The sequence below is a fragment of the Petaurus breviceps genome, unplaced genomic scaffold (genome assembly GCF_028583685.1).
Source record: "Petaurus breviceps papuanus isolate PSGF00001 unplaced genomic scaffold, PetGlider_PUasm1.0 188, whole genome shotgun sequence".
Classification (NCBI taxonomy): domain Eukaryota; kingdom Metazoa; phylum Chordata; class Mammalia; order Diprotodontia; family Petauridae; genus Petaurus; species Petaurus breviceps.
Window position 1 is genome coordinate 25,779,265 of NW_027185804.1, and position 14,971 is coordinate 25,794,235.

General features: G+C 43.1%; 1 protein-coding gene across 4 annotated transcripts in view; it reads left to right on the forward strand.

Annotated features, from left to right (window-relative positions):
* The window catches only part of LDLRAD3 (low density lipoprotein receptor class A domain containing 3), a 272,832-nt gene that overhangs the window by 53,339 nt on the left and 204,522 nt on the right, over positions 1-14,971 (forward strand). The window contains exon 1 of one of the 4 annotated variants that reach the window (XM_069091436.1): positions 10,958-11,941. The exons of the other annotated variants lie outside the window; for them this stretch is intronic. The gene's annotated coding sequence lies outside the window, so the exon portion shown is untranslated. Of the gene's footprint in view, positions 1-10,957; positions 11,942-14,971 lie in introns of those variants that run through there. 4 annotated transcript variants of the gene reach the window in all.

Here is a 14,971-nt window from a genome sequence, read left to right on the forward strand (position 1 = left end):
AAGGAAGGAAGGAAGGAAGGAAGGAAGGAAGGAAGGAAGGAAGGAAGAGAAAGAAAGAAAGAAAGAAAGAAAAGAATGAAGGAAGGGAGAAGGAAAGAAAGAAAGAGAGGAAGGAAGAAGGAAAGAAAGGAAGGAAGGCAAGAAGACACCCTTCTTATGCTGCCCAGGCCGGAAGTACAGGGGCTACTCATGAATGCCTGTTGATCACTAGGGGAGCTTTGACCGGCTCTGTTTTCATGATAAGCAGGCTCACCTGTCCTAAGGGACCTTGGTTCTCTATGTGGATGCTGACTCTAACTCAGACATCTGATTGGCTTAGCATATTCCAGTGCAAGTCAGAATTCCAGGGGTGACTGGGACAGAAAAGAGAGAAGGATTCCCTTCTAGAGAAGGCCAGGCCTGGGTTTTGAAATCCATTTTCTTGCTTGTTTTCTTCCTGCCTGCCCTCTTCCCCCAGCACAGGCCAGGCCTCTGAACCTGCAGATAAATGAGTGAGTGAGTGAATGAGAGAGAAGGAATGATGGCTCAGTGGGTCAGTGCAGGGTCAGTGCATGACCTCCCTTCTCTTCTGCTAATTTGTGCCTCAGAAATGGAGAGGCAGCCTGGCTGCCTGGTGGCTGTCCTGGTGACCTAGGACCTGAGCCTGTGGGCTACTAGGAATCTCAAAGTGAGACTTCTCCGGCCCTCTTGGATAAGCCTCAGCTTCCCCCATGGTTAGGATTACAAATATGGGCCAATGTGCCTGGCTCCTGTCAACTTTGAAGACAGTTTAGTAACTGCTTGAGGGCCTTTCCACCAAACCAAAGAAAGCATGATTCTTGTATATTTCCTAGCTTCCTACAGTCGTTGATTTAAAGGCTCTGGGCTGTCTCCATCAGGATCTGAGAGAAAGTAGTGATCAAGGAGGTTGCATTGGTTTGACTCTTGTAGCACATGACTCTTCCATTTTCTCCCTCCAGGTACCTTGCTGCTGCAGCTAGCTGTGTGTAGGTGGCAAGGGAGACCTGGGTTCAAGTCTCATTCTGGCACACACTAGCACCGTGACCCTGGACAAGTCACTTAAAGGCAGCCTTCTAAAGCAAGGGACCTCAACTGGGGGTTGAGTTTCTTGTCGTTTTAATTTGATAACTGTACTTCAATATAATTGGTTTCCTTTGCAATCCTAGTATTTTGTTTTTCGCATTTAAAAACCTGATCCTGAGAATGGGTTCATATAAGCTTCACCAGACTGGCAAAAGTGAACACAGTCAGAAATATGTTATAGAACCGTGCTTCTAAGACTGTAAGCTTCAGAGAAAGTGACAGCCTTTAGTAGTAGGGGAAATTCCCTATAGCAATGAAATCACAGGCCAGGAGGTAGTACAATGGATAGAGTCCTGGACCTGGAGTCAGGAAGATCTGAGATCAAATCTGGCCTGAGACACTCAGACACTGTATGATCCTGGCCAAGTCACTTAACCTCAGTTTCCTCAACTACAAAATAGGGATCATTTCAGCACTTGCTTCTCAGGGTTGTGAGGATCAATTGATATGATATTTGTAAAGAGCTTAGCACAGTGCCTGGAACATAGTAGGAGCTTAATCAATGCTTGTTCCCCTTCCTTCTATCCTTTTCCTGTCTTAGAAGGAGTCTCAAATGAGGTCATGGATGTAAAATGGTCTGCAAACTTTACACAAGTCTGTAAAAGCTAGACTGGATTAATAAACTTCTCTTAATCACTTTACCTTTTGACTTGAATTGTTATCATTATCATTATTATTATTATTATTTTGCCTTTTTTTTTGGAGGGGGAAGGCAGGGCAGTTGGGGTTAAGTGACTTGCCCAAGGTCACATGGCTATTAAGTGTTAAGTGTCTGAGTCTGGATTTGAACTCTGGTCCTCCTGACTCCAGGGCTTTTGTTCTATTTACTACACCACCTAGCCACCCCATTGAATTGATATTATTCATATGCTTTCTGATCTCCTTTTCAGTCCTCTTGATCATGACGGCAACCCTGAGTTCTGAAGGGGATAGGACAGCTCAGCAGTGTTCTTATAAGTCGCATGACTTGGAAAGCCATTGAACATAGGTGACAGCTGCTGTTTGGAGGGACCAACCTGCCAAAATTAGAGAAGGCTCACTACCAAAAAGCTAAACAGAATGGAAGGGGAGGGGATTGATTTCTTTTTTTCCAATTCTGCCAACATTAGGTCCCGATTAATGTGAGTGATGAATCCTGTGTAGTGGCCTATGTATTTAAACTTGTTCTCTTTGAAGTTATAATTATATAAAATATGGTAATCACTTCGAGCCCAATGGAAGTAATTCAGTGTGAATTCAGAAAATGTGACCCAGCTTCAAAAGGATTCATTATTCACACCTACCTTAGGTATGAGGCTCTGTCCCAGGTGCTGGAATCAGAATGACAAAGGAACAGATTTGCCCTGAAGGTTCTTATGGACCCTAAAGACACCTAACTCCTGGCTCTCCCTTGGAGAAAGGATTGTGAGCTGCATCAGTGGAGGAAATAGCCACTTGGATGGCATGACTGCTGTTCTAAAGCACTGAGGTGTGTGTCTGATTGCTGGCACTAGACTAAGTCTCTCCAGTGCCTACATGTTATATTTTTGTTGGTATCCCCAGCAGCTTCTGACACAGGGCTGATGCCCAAAGCAGCCACTTGATAAAGGTGGAGGGCATAAACCATTCCAGTGACCAGTCACCTTCCAAAACATAGAATGAATAGTCCCAACATTCTGTGAACCTCTGGTGCTATGGGAGACTCTAGGGCAGTCTGTACTTTGTCTCTTGGGATCAGTTTTATTTCCTGTGGTCTTGATAATTTATCAACATTAGATCAAATCATGTGTTAACCAATGAAACTTATCAAGAAGGCAGCAGGTCCCTTTCCTAGATGAAGTGATAAAGAGCCACTCCCAACTATTTGGTTGCTGTCTTTTAAATGACCTTGTTTCTTGTGGAGGATTGCTGGTTGCTTTCTGACAGCCTGGCATAGAGTCTTATTACCGAATGGGTACATGGTTCTGACAAGTGTTATACCATGCCAGCTAACTCAAATATGTGTATTTTCTGAGCAAGAAAACTGGGTAGACTGAACTGCTTTTCATTGTGGTTTGGAGACAGTGTAATGTGATAGCCAAAATGCTTGACCTGGAGTCTGGATATTTGTGTTCAGATCCTACATTAACTGTGAGATCATGGGTAAATCACTTAACCTCACAGAGGTTCAGTTTCCTCATCTGAAGAATGGGCTAATTGTGCTTGTACTATCTACCTCACGGGGTGGTTATGAGGGAAATGTCTTGAAAATCTTAAAACCTTAAAGACGTGTAAGTAATGATTATTCTTCCTGGCTTGGAGTACATGCATTCAAATCCTATTGCAGCCATTTATTAGTTGTATGACCCTGAGTGAAGCATTCTGTGTCTCTGGGCCTCAGTTTCCTCATCTGTAAAATAGGGGGGTTAAATTTGATGCCCTCTAGGGTCCCTTCCAACTTTAAATCTCTAATCCTAAGATTGGCTACTAAACCACTCTCAGTGGGGAAAAGCATTGAATGAGAAAAATGGAAAATTATGTCCATCCATTTCTTCTAATAGTTGAATGCAACCTTTGGGAAGACTCTTACAAATGGAACATTCTATCCAAATCACTCACATACAGACACAGGCAGAACTAGTGTGAGCTTCCTTCCACAGCCCTTCATGATTAAGGCACCACACCAAAGAGTTACTCAGTGTTCTGGGCTGGTTTGTGTTGACTCACAACTTTTTCATTATTTTGTTCTCTGGACAGTGTCCTGGGCCAGAGTTCTCATGTACATCTGAACAGCCCAATCCTTCCAGTATTTGGGTTTTTAAGTGAGTTCTGCCAAGTGCTGTCTGAGCTTTCTTCAAGCATCTTGGACTTGCTGAATGATGAAGGCAGCAAACCTACCAATGGCTGGACAAAAGGATATCCCCCTGTCTTACTCCTCCAAGTTGGCTTCTAAACATCTCCCATGTATGCACGGTAGGGACCTGGATAGGCTAAATCAATCTCTCCAGTCATAGAACATGTTCCATATTACACTCAGATGTGGTGAAATGAATTGTGGTATACTCCAGGCAGACAGGACCAACCTATAATGGTTTATCGCATTTTGCAGGCTTTATGAGAGCTGTAAATTTAAAGCATATAGGAGTGGTATTTATCCGTTAGATTCCCCATAGTCATCACTTCCCCTTGGTGTGATGATGACAGGTTCTTTAAGACAACAAAGAGGGGTGAATAAAGGCAATCTCTGCTATCAGAGACGCCACCAACATAATGAAGGACTGCAGAACTCAGGCCTCACGAGCATGCTCTGGTTTCTCAGCCATTAGTGGCTGAATTATTAATGCAGGTTTGCTGGGCGAAGGAACTGCTTTTGACCAGTTACTCTCCTCTTCCATCAGGACTTTAATAGCCGGAATTATGGGGAATCATGTTCCACATGGAGCCCTTTAGAAACAGGAGCATTTTTCTTTAAGATCAGAAGCAGAATATGTTGCTTGGATTTCTCTGGGGTGTGCAGCTAGTAATGGCTCTCTTTGTGTGTGACAGTGTGTGTATGCTCAAGTCCAAGGAATTTACATCTGGGAGTAGAGTGGGGGTGGGGTAAAGCAAGATGGTTTTCTCAGTGCTGGATGAAGCTTGGAGTTGACCAGATGAGCCTGCAAACAGCCTTCTTTCCACGCCACCCTCCACCCCCCACCCCCATGATTAAAATAAAACTCTAGGTATAGTAAGTGAAAGTGGAAGTGCCAGGTGTAGAAGGGCTCATTTGGGCTAATAAGGGGTCTCAGGATTGGATGATGAATCTTGATTTGTACTGTGTACTCTGGTGAGGCAGTAATAAGCAATAATGCCTTATCAGTTTGATTGCATGGGCAAGCATACCCCACATAAAGTTTACTGTGGAGTAGTATTGTTTCATAGCTGAAAGAAAGTTTAGAGATCATTTAGTCCAGCCTCCTTATTTTGTAGTTGAGAAACTCAAAGTCCAAAGAGGGCTAGGGACTTGCCCAGGGTGCATAAACATATTCTCCAAACCCTATTTTCAAGTTACAAAACCCAGCAGTCTTGTTGAATAGCCAACTGTCCATTTATGATGTTGTACCTATGGAATTAACCACCCCCTGAAATGTTATTTCACTTCCTATCATTTAGTGGAAACATTTAAGGTTTTTAGATGAAATAGAGAGCCTTGGACTTGACCTCAGTAAGACCTGGGTTTGAATTCTGCTTCAGATATTTACTAACTATTCAACTCTGGACAAATCACTCACCCTTGCTCAGCCTCTGTTTCTCTATCTGTAAAATGGAGATCATAATAGCACCTCTCTCAAAGGATTAGTTTGAGGGTCAGCTGAAATTTAAAAAAAATTGCTTAAAGTGGCATATATAAGACAGAATTATCATTGATATTGTGATTACTTTGCTCTTCTCATCCATTGACCCTAACCTGTCTTTGAGGAAAAACATCTGAAAGACCTGGGGCAGAATCAGAACAAAATTACAAAAAGGCAAATTAGACTCTATGCAGTCTTAATTGTTAATTCATAATTGTTAATTGTTAAATTAACATAAATCTTAATTCTTAATTGTTCATTCATCCAGCCTTGTGCAGCTCTTTGTGACCCTGTGAACCGTAGCATGCCAATGCTGTCCATGGGGTTTTCTTGGCAAAGAAGTAGAGTGGTTTGTCACTTCCCTCTCTGGCGGATTAAGACAAACAAGGTTAAGTGACTTGCCCAGGGTCACATACCTACTAAGTGTCTAAGGCCAGTTTTGAACTCAGATCTTCCTGACTCCAGACCCGGAGCTCTATCTTCTGAGCCACCTGGCTGTCTTCTAACATTTGGGGACGTGGAATGGGTCAGTTTCCCATCACTGGATGTCTTCCAGCCAAGCCTAGCTTACCAGTTGCAGGCTTGTTATGGAGAAAGTCCCTGCTCAGGTAGCAGTTGTCCGCAGTGTCCAAGGATGGACCCTTCCATCTCTTGAGATTGAGTCCATGCTTCCCAGAAGCAGTCCTTCTTCCAGGACCTACCAAGAACCCACTTGTACCCAAGGTGACTTATTAAAATAATAGTTTTGCTCGACACTTGGCAGTTGTAATACACTACCTCCTCAGTTACTTATTTGCTTAAATATTTGCAGGAACATTTCCTGGATAAATGAGGACACGCATGAATTTAAATGTTGTTTTGGATATTTTTCCCCCTACAATTCTGTAAACATAGTGCTGGTAAAAGGTGTTTACCTGAGACAGAAGATGCCTTGTTTCCTTCCAGCTCGCTGTCTGGCTCCCATACCATCTAATCCCTCTTCTTCCTCCTTTCTGATGCCTACATGTTTGCATGTTGTCTCCCTCATTTGAATGTCAGCAGCTTGAGGGCAGGGCCTGGTTTGTCTATTTTTTACCATTCTTTGGACCTCCAGCATTTAGCCTGGTACTTAGATCAGGGGTGTGGGAACTTGCTGCCCTGCTGCTGCCAGTGGCCTCTTGGCCTCTAGGCTAGGTTCCCCACCCCTGGCCTTAGAGCATATTAAACACTTAGGACTGCCCAGTGACATTTCCAGATGCTCTTCTGTAGATGGTCTGGCATATTTGATATCACAGGGTTTTAGAAAGAGCCCTGGAGGGGGTGGGATGGAAGAGCTGGGTTGGAAGCTGGCCTCTGCTTTGTTCTACCACTGTGCAATATTGGGTAACTTTCTTCCTTTTCTGGGGCCTCATTTGCTTCACTGTTTTACTAAAAAGAGATAAGGATTGGACTAGTTTATAAAATTATAGATTTGGAGCTGTCAAGGAACCTTAGAGGCCATCTGTTCCAATCCCCTTATTTTGCAGATGAGGAAACTGAGACCCAGCAAAGTCATATGGTTCATTGCCTCATAGATTTAGAGCCAGAAGGCTGCTTAGAGGCCATCTCATTCAACCCCCTTATTATTGGGAAACAGAGGTTCAGAGATATGAAGTTACTTGCCCAAGGTGACACAGGGAGTAGGTAGCAAAGGCAGAATTTGAATCCAGGTCCTCCCACTTCAAATCCGTCATCTTTCTGGTGTGCTAAGCCTGATCTGGAGAAATTTTTCCTCTAATTCAAAAGCTGTTGTTTATCTTCCTCGAAGAGGACCATGACATCAGGAAGGGGATGTTGTGACTTGCAAGTGAATTTAAGTGAGGGAGGGCTGTGCAGAGTCAACAGCTTCACTCACTTCTCCAGAGCCATCTGGGTCCAGTGGCCAGACATAGATCAGAACAACTAGAGATGGCCCCCAATTCAAAAGTAAGAATGTGTTTGATGGCTATCCCCAGCACCTCGGACATGCCTGGCATACACGAGGTGCTTAATTACTGCACATCAGTTGCAAAATGTAAGCCCTTTGAAGGAAGAGACTATTAGTATTTTAGTTGTATCCCTAGCATCTGGACTGTCCCTGAAATCCGGTAGGTGCTTAACTGTTGCTTCATTGTAAAATGTGTGCTTTTTGACCAAAGGGACTGTTAATATTTTATCTTTGTATTCCCAGCACCTTTGTGTCTGGAACAGGGTAGGTACTTAATAACTGGTTGTTGATTGCAAAATGTAAGCTCTTTGAAGAAAGGGACTGTTAGCATTTTATCTGTAGCCCCAGCAGCTGGACTGTGCCTGAAATACAATAGGCACTTAATAACTGTTTGTTGATTGATTGTAAATTATGTGGTTGCCTATTGTAGATTGTGATTGTTGATTGTAAAATGTGTGCTCTTTGACTGAAGGGACCTTTACCCAAGCATCTAAGGCTGTGCCTAGCATGTTGGAGATCCTTCATAAATGCTTGTGGATTGGCCGAGTGATGACGTAGGCATCTTCTGTGTTCAGTGTGGCCATTTATAGCATGCATAACCTTGGCTGGCTCTCTTCATCTCTCTGGCCTTCAGTCTCTTCCTCTAGAAGACAAAGACTTTGGGCTCTGTAATCTCTGAGATTCCCTCTGGTTCTAAATCCCATGATCCTGGCTAGGACTGATAGGCTTCTATGCACAGAAAGGAGTAGGTTTTAACCAAATCAATAACATCATGGCATACTGTGGAGATAAACACCTGGCCTTGGAATCCCAAGAAGACATGAGTAAACATTGGTTTGTGACCCTGAGCAAGTCACATAACCCCAATTGCCTTGCTTTAAAAAAAAAGCTATTTATATTTAAAAGATTTTTGGGACACACTGTATATGATAGGCAGGGTTGTGTAGTGGTTAGAGAGCCAGCTTCAGAACAAAGTCCAAGTTCTCTCTCTGACTTTGCCTAAGTTATTGACCTTGTGGTGACCCTAGGTACTTTCTAAGACTATAGATTACAAAGGAGTGATAATGCTGAATGGGTGGAGAGTCCCCACACCCAGAAGAAATCCCAAGTGTGGCTCAGAGGGTGTGTTTGCATGGAGGTATTGTCTTTGTAAGCACACTCTCCTAGAGATGCCAGTTTGTTATAGTAGATAATGACTTTCTTCCTCCCTTTCTTCCCCCCTTCACCCCATGATATCAGCAAACATTCCTAGAGGGGATTAAACATAGGGAGCATCCAGCAAATGGAATAAACTCATTTAATAACCAAGTCACTGAAGCGTTCTCCCCTGGCCTACATTCGGTGACTCTGTTCTTTTCACCAGTGAGACACCCTCCGCTGGGTCAGATCACGTGGAGTCTGGCTTTGGGGCCAGTTCAGATGCGATCTGGGGAGGATCCTCTTGGGGGGAGGGTCCCTTCACTGGCCCATCTGGGGAGTCACCTCACTCAGCACAGCTAGATGCCTAGAAGATGAAGAATGCTAAGGATCTCTCAGAATGCTGAGGTTTCAAGTTGGGGCCCAGGCTGGCTGCCTGAGAACCCTCTGACTTAGCCTAGTGATAAGACCAATTTGAAATAGCCTCATTACCAGGGAAGTTATTGCTTTTGTTAAAAATGGTCCATCTGAGAAAAACTCCATTAAAAAAAAAGCAGTTTGCTGATAATAACGGTCTTTAGAGAGACAAATTAGACCCTGGGTTAGTTTCCTTCACTTCAAGGACTGGACAGTGGAATTAGCCCTGGAGGTCAGTCGTTCACCTGTTCTTTTAGGTGCCTTTGGGATTTAGAGCTCTGCTCCTGTAGGGATAAAAGCCTTGGCCAAATCCAGGTTCTCACACTGGCTGTGAGACTCTCTGTGAGTCACCTAACTTCTCATCATAAAATCAGGAGAATTCGATTTGACGGCTTCTAAGGATCCTGACCTATGAGTCACGGAACTTCTCTGGGCTTCAGTTTTCCCATTTGTAAAATGGACATTTACTTACCAAGCAGTGTTGCTGTAAGGGAAGGCACCTCCCCCACCTTTGCCACTCAAAATTCATCAAAGTACAATTAAGGTGTCCCCTCTTACAGAAGCCCCTTCCTGATCCCCCCTCCCACTTCCCAGCTAATTAATGCTGCTACCCACATGAAATTATTTTGTGTTGACATATACTTTATATTTACTTATCAACAATCATAGCTTTAGAAATGGAAAGATCATTGGTGAAAGGTAGAGAACTGGAAGGGGCCTCAGAGGCCAGCTGTTCTAACTCTCTAATTTCCAGAAGAGGAAACTGAGACCAAGAGAGGTTAATCGGTTTGTTCAAGGCCATAGAGGTAGGAAGCATCAGAGCTAGGCTTTACTCCAAATTGTCTGATTCCAGAGCCCTCGAACCTCTTTCCCTTGGGCATAACAGTAATGCTTCAAGTATATAATCTTTGAAGGTTTCCAAAGTGCTTGTACATAGAGCAGGTAGCTGAATGTCCCTATTTTGTGGATGAGAAAACTGAAGCTTTTTTTTCCCCCAAAGCCAGGAAGTGGCCAAGATTTGATCCCAGGTCCTGCAAGGTCAAATCCAACTCTCTTCTATATCATTCTTGCTGTTCATGTTGTTTTCTCTTCTGTAGTATGTGAACACCTTGGGGTAGAGACTATTTCATTGTTGATGGGGTGGGGGAAGCTCTTTGTTTCCATTGTCTTTGTATATTCATTCTTTTTTTTTTTTTTAAGCAACTGAGATTAAGTAACTTGCTCAAGGTTACACGGCCAGGTGTTTCTGGGTGGGTGCTAAGTGTCTGAGCCAGGATTCCATCCCCAGGTCATCCCGACACTGGGGCCGGTGCTCTTACTCGCTGTGTACCCGGCCGCCCCTGTATATTCATTCTTAACATACAAAAGCAACCTTCAAAATGGTATTGGTTGTTTTTTTCTCCCCCCCCCCATGTCCTTTAGTATATCGAGCTGTTCAAGGTTTCTTCTGGTTCTGACAGGCTTTGATATCATCATGCCATGCTCAGATCCCAATGGGCCAGAAAGTGGCCTGGTCAGCTGAGAGGGAGAGTTGGATTACTCATTTTTACCTGTCTCTTTGTTTCAGAGACATCCAGCCTCCCTCAGCAGGAAATGCCACCAAATGGCAGTTGGAAGGCTTTCTTAGAGAGTTAATGAATCAGAGGGAAAGTTGGTTTCCAAGGATCTTACAGGAATGATGTGACCTGGAACTTTTTGACTAACGTGCTATGCAGAGTCAGGCAGGTAGGACCCTGTATGCCACTTCATATGATAATTTAACCCATAGAGGTCAGTAGTTAGGGCTGTTTTGACCATGGATGCATCTTTGCTTGTTGGCACCTCTTGCCTATTGGTGGCCTTTCTTCTGGCACCTCTTATACCTTTCTCTCTTTATCTGGGAGCTGTTTTGGGAGGTAGGAGGAAAAGTGCCTGATTATTCTCGGTATTCTCTATTTCTGCCTTTTCCACTTGGGCTGGTGGTCTTTCTCTCAAGCTTGGAGGTTGGTAGCCTGACTTTGTGGGATTCAAATGGTTAAAGCCAAAAAAAAAACATGGACCCAGCTCATGGGCCGTGCTGTTGGGTCCCTCGAGGCAGAACCCAGCTGCTACATCTTGTAGCATCTTTACTGAAGTCTCAATTGCTTCCTTTTGTCTGTTCTAATTAACTGGGTTGGGTTGACCTTGATTTTTTTTTGTTGAGAAGATTTTTCCCTAGATGAGCAGAACTTCTTAATAGTAAAGGCGAGCTACTTATCATATACCATCATCTGTAGTTGGGAGAGAGATCTGCTCTTAAATGCACTCCTTTTGAATAAACTGAATTCACTGTTAACTTTTAAAAAGTGAGAGACAACACTATATAATTTTATATCTCTATGACATCGAACTTTATCCTCTGTTGGGAAATGTACACAGGACTTTCTTCTCAGCTCTCTTGAATTTCTTCTTTTCCATTTTTAATAAAATGTAGACTTCCTCCTCTCCCGCTACTAGAAAGCTAATATGTTTGAAAATGGATGATTGTTGGCACTATTGTGTCAGGGTGACGAAAGGGGCAAAGTGAGGTTTCATCCGTTTGCTGAGAATCTGTCACAATGGCAGGGACTTATGAGTCCAAATCCCGTGCAGACATTTAAGCTATGTGACAGGACACTGGACAAGTGACTTGAGATCTCCAAACCTCAGTTTCTCCACCTTTAAAATGGGTGGTTTGGACTTCATGTCTTCTCCAGTCCTAGCTCAAAATCTATGATCCTGTGTGCTGCGTGTCTTACAGAAGATGATCTTTCCCTACACTCTGAATAGAAGAAATGGTGATGTTACTAGATACAAAATCAGTGATGTCAGTCAGCAGTGCTCGTGGGTGTAGATAGGAATCCTCCAGAGAAAAGAATCCTCCCTGTTTTAGCTGTGCAAGAGCTCTGGATTACTCAGATATTCAGAAGACTTTCAACTTGAGATCACCGATCGGCATCTAGAGCTGGTCCCTACAAAGGAATGCTGCTGGCATCTCCAGAGCATGCTGTGTCAGCTGAATGAAAAGAGCTGGGGGGTGGGGTGGGTACCACCCCCACAACTTACCAAGGTGAACTTTTTAAAATTTTAATTTATTTTTTTTTCAGTGAGCAAAAATCTGTTTTTTCTCTCTCCCCTTAACCAATTGGAAGAAAAAAAAATACAACTCTTGTAACAAATATTTATAGTTGAGCAAAACAAACTCCCACGTTGGGACCTGGCCAACTTTTCCATCCATATTCACACAGATTCCAAAGTATCCTCTGGAAAATAAGGGACATGGGCTCAATCCCTAAAATGGCTTCTGGATTTCTGAGTCGGGGAGCTCTGTTTTTTTATGAGTGCTGCTGTGGTTGGAGTGTGTGTGTGTGTGTGTGTGTGTGTGTGTGTGTGTGTGAATTGTGTACTGCTTAGTTCCGTTATTGTTACCTGTCCTATTGATCTCTCCAGAATATTAAAATCATTCTGCCTCCAGCTATTTGTTAAATGAATGAATGAGTGTGTGAATGAATGGATGGATGAATGAAAATGGGAGACCCAGAAGGATCCTTCTTGGTCTGTGAGGGAGAGTTAACAATTTCCCCTCTAAGAGCTTTGGAAAACCCCCACCTGCCCTGTGGGCTTTATTTATTTATGCTTTAATCTTCCTTTATTACTTGGGGAGACTAGCCCAACTCTCACAAAGCACAGGGTATGGGTAAATACTGTATGCCACTGAAGTAATTAATGTGCTTTCTACTAGCAAGGGACTGTGTAATTTGCAGGAGTGCGTGTGGGGACCCACCCTGCTAAATTTATACCCTGTAATTTTTCCACATTCTCTGGCATTGACTTGGCAGAGTGGTAGGAGCCCAGCCTACCTGCTTTGCAATTATATCTGCTCTACTGGTATTATGGGATTGAGTAACTGGGGGAAATGAGAGCTCATTTATTTAAGTAAATTAGAGCTCGCTCCCGGGGCCTAATCTGCGATCGGTTTTTGTAGGTGAGGTTGGTCAATCTTGAAATCCTTTTTATAACTCAATTTGTTTCAGCAAAAAATTATTAAGAGGCTACTGTGTGCAGAGAAGTGTACTAGGCATTGAGGCTATAATGTCAATAATAAAATGCTCCCTGGGGTCAGGAGTTTTTCATTTTCCTCCAGTGGGGAAGGGGGAGTTAGAGGCCAAACTGCACACAGATAAGCCATCAGTTTCTTGCTGAATAGGATTTCCCCTCTGGCACTCAGTGGTCCTCCAGATCAGACCTCTCTTAGGTTTTCCTCCATCTCTGGTCTTTGCACAGCCCGAACCGCAGGCCTAGGACTCACATCCTCTTTATTCTACCCATAGAAGCCCTCCCTACCTTCAAGGACTCAGTGCCAATGCCACCTTCTACAGGAAACCTTCCCCCATCTCCTCCCCGGTTATGTCTTCCCTCCCTAAATTACCTTGTATTTTATACTTAGAGCTGTCATATCTGCTTCCCTGACAGAGGCCGAGCTCTTTGATGTCGTGGAGTCTGTTTCATTTTATCTTGACGTTCCAGATGTTCGGTATGGTACCTGCCATATAATAGATGCCCAATAAATACTTGACTGATTGAAAGCATATGCAATGATATATAATATGTATAATTCAATATATACAAAGTATATATAATTTCGGGAGGTAGAAAACAGGAAGGGCTGGAGGACAGGGCATCTGAGATGATTTGTATATGCCTAAGTGGCAGTCAGCCGCTCAGTGGATCAGTCTCTGGGCCTGGAGTCAGGAAGACTTGAGTGTGAATCCAGCCTCAGACACTTTTTTTTAGCTGTGTGACCTTGAGTAAATCACTTAAACTGTTTGCCTCAGTTTTCTCATCTGCAAAATGGAGAAAATAGTAGCCCTCACCCCCCAGAGTTGTAAGGATCAAATGAGATATTTGTAAAGCATTTAGCATAGTGAATGGAATATAGTTGCTATATGAATGTTAGCTATTGTTATTATTAAAGGAAGATGAGCACTCTAAGAGATAAAGAATAAATTAGAGACCTCTTTGCAAAGGCACAAAGGTGGGAGAGGGAATGTTGTATATGGGACCTGATTAGACCATAAGCATGCATGAAGAGGAGTAACCGGAGATACTGGAAAGGTAGGTGGGAGCCATGGGGAGATGACGTGGCAGGCTGACTGCAGGGACTTTCCAGCTTGGACCTTTGCTTTGGGAGGAAGGGAAAGTCTTGTTAGTTTTGAAAAAAGGAAGCTGTTCCACAGCTTCCATAAACAAGTGATTTTTCTAAAATTCCATTAAAATGTTTTTTGATGGAATCTAAAATTAAATTTATATTAACAAAGATATATGTTAATAAATTTAAATTTAAAAAGACAAATGACTAAAGACTTTTAAAATGTCATTTTTTGAAACTAAGGACCTAATCCTATAGGTTCTGATTTTATTGCTGAATTATGTCCAAGACCCACAAATGGGTAGAATGTAAGCAGTAAGACCGGAGAGAGCCCTCTTGGTCTATGGGAGAAAGGGAATGATTCTCCCTCTGAGGGCTCTGGGAATCCCCTCAATAACAGTATTTTAATTTTTTTGCACCTAATAGTATTTTATTTTTTCCAATTACATGTACCTATAAAGACAGTTTTCAACATTCATTTCTGTAAGGTTCTGAGTTCCAGATTTTTCTCCCTCCCTCTTTCCCTTCCCCCAAACAGCACGAAGTCTGATATAGGTTATACATGTACAGTCATGTTAAGCCTGTTTCCACATCTGTGATGTTGTATAGCAGTATTTTTCCAGTGGGAAACACAGAGGAAAGACCCCTGCCCTTGGGACCATATTGGGCAAGTCCCTTCACTTCTCTGAGCCTTGGTTTCCCCTCTACAAGATGAGGCATTGCCTCTCACATCTCTAGAGTCATAATCCGTGATGCTGGAATCAAGGCTATTGATAGGGGTGTGGACTCAGCTAAAGAAAAGCATTGGGAGTGGGGGGTTGGGAGAGAATGGGAGGGTGTTAAGCAGCTGATGGGTCTAAGCAGTAGGTGAGAAATGTGTTCATTTACTCCATAGTCATATCTCAGGCCCAGGTTTGGGATCAGTCATTTTTTTATCAAAAGGACAGATCT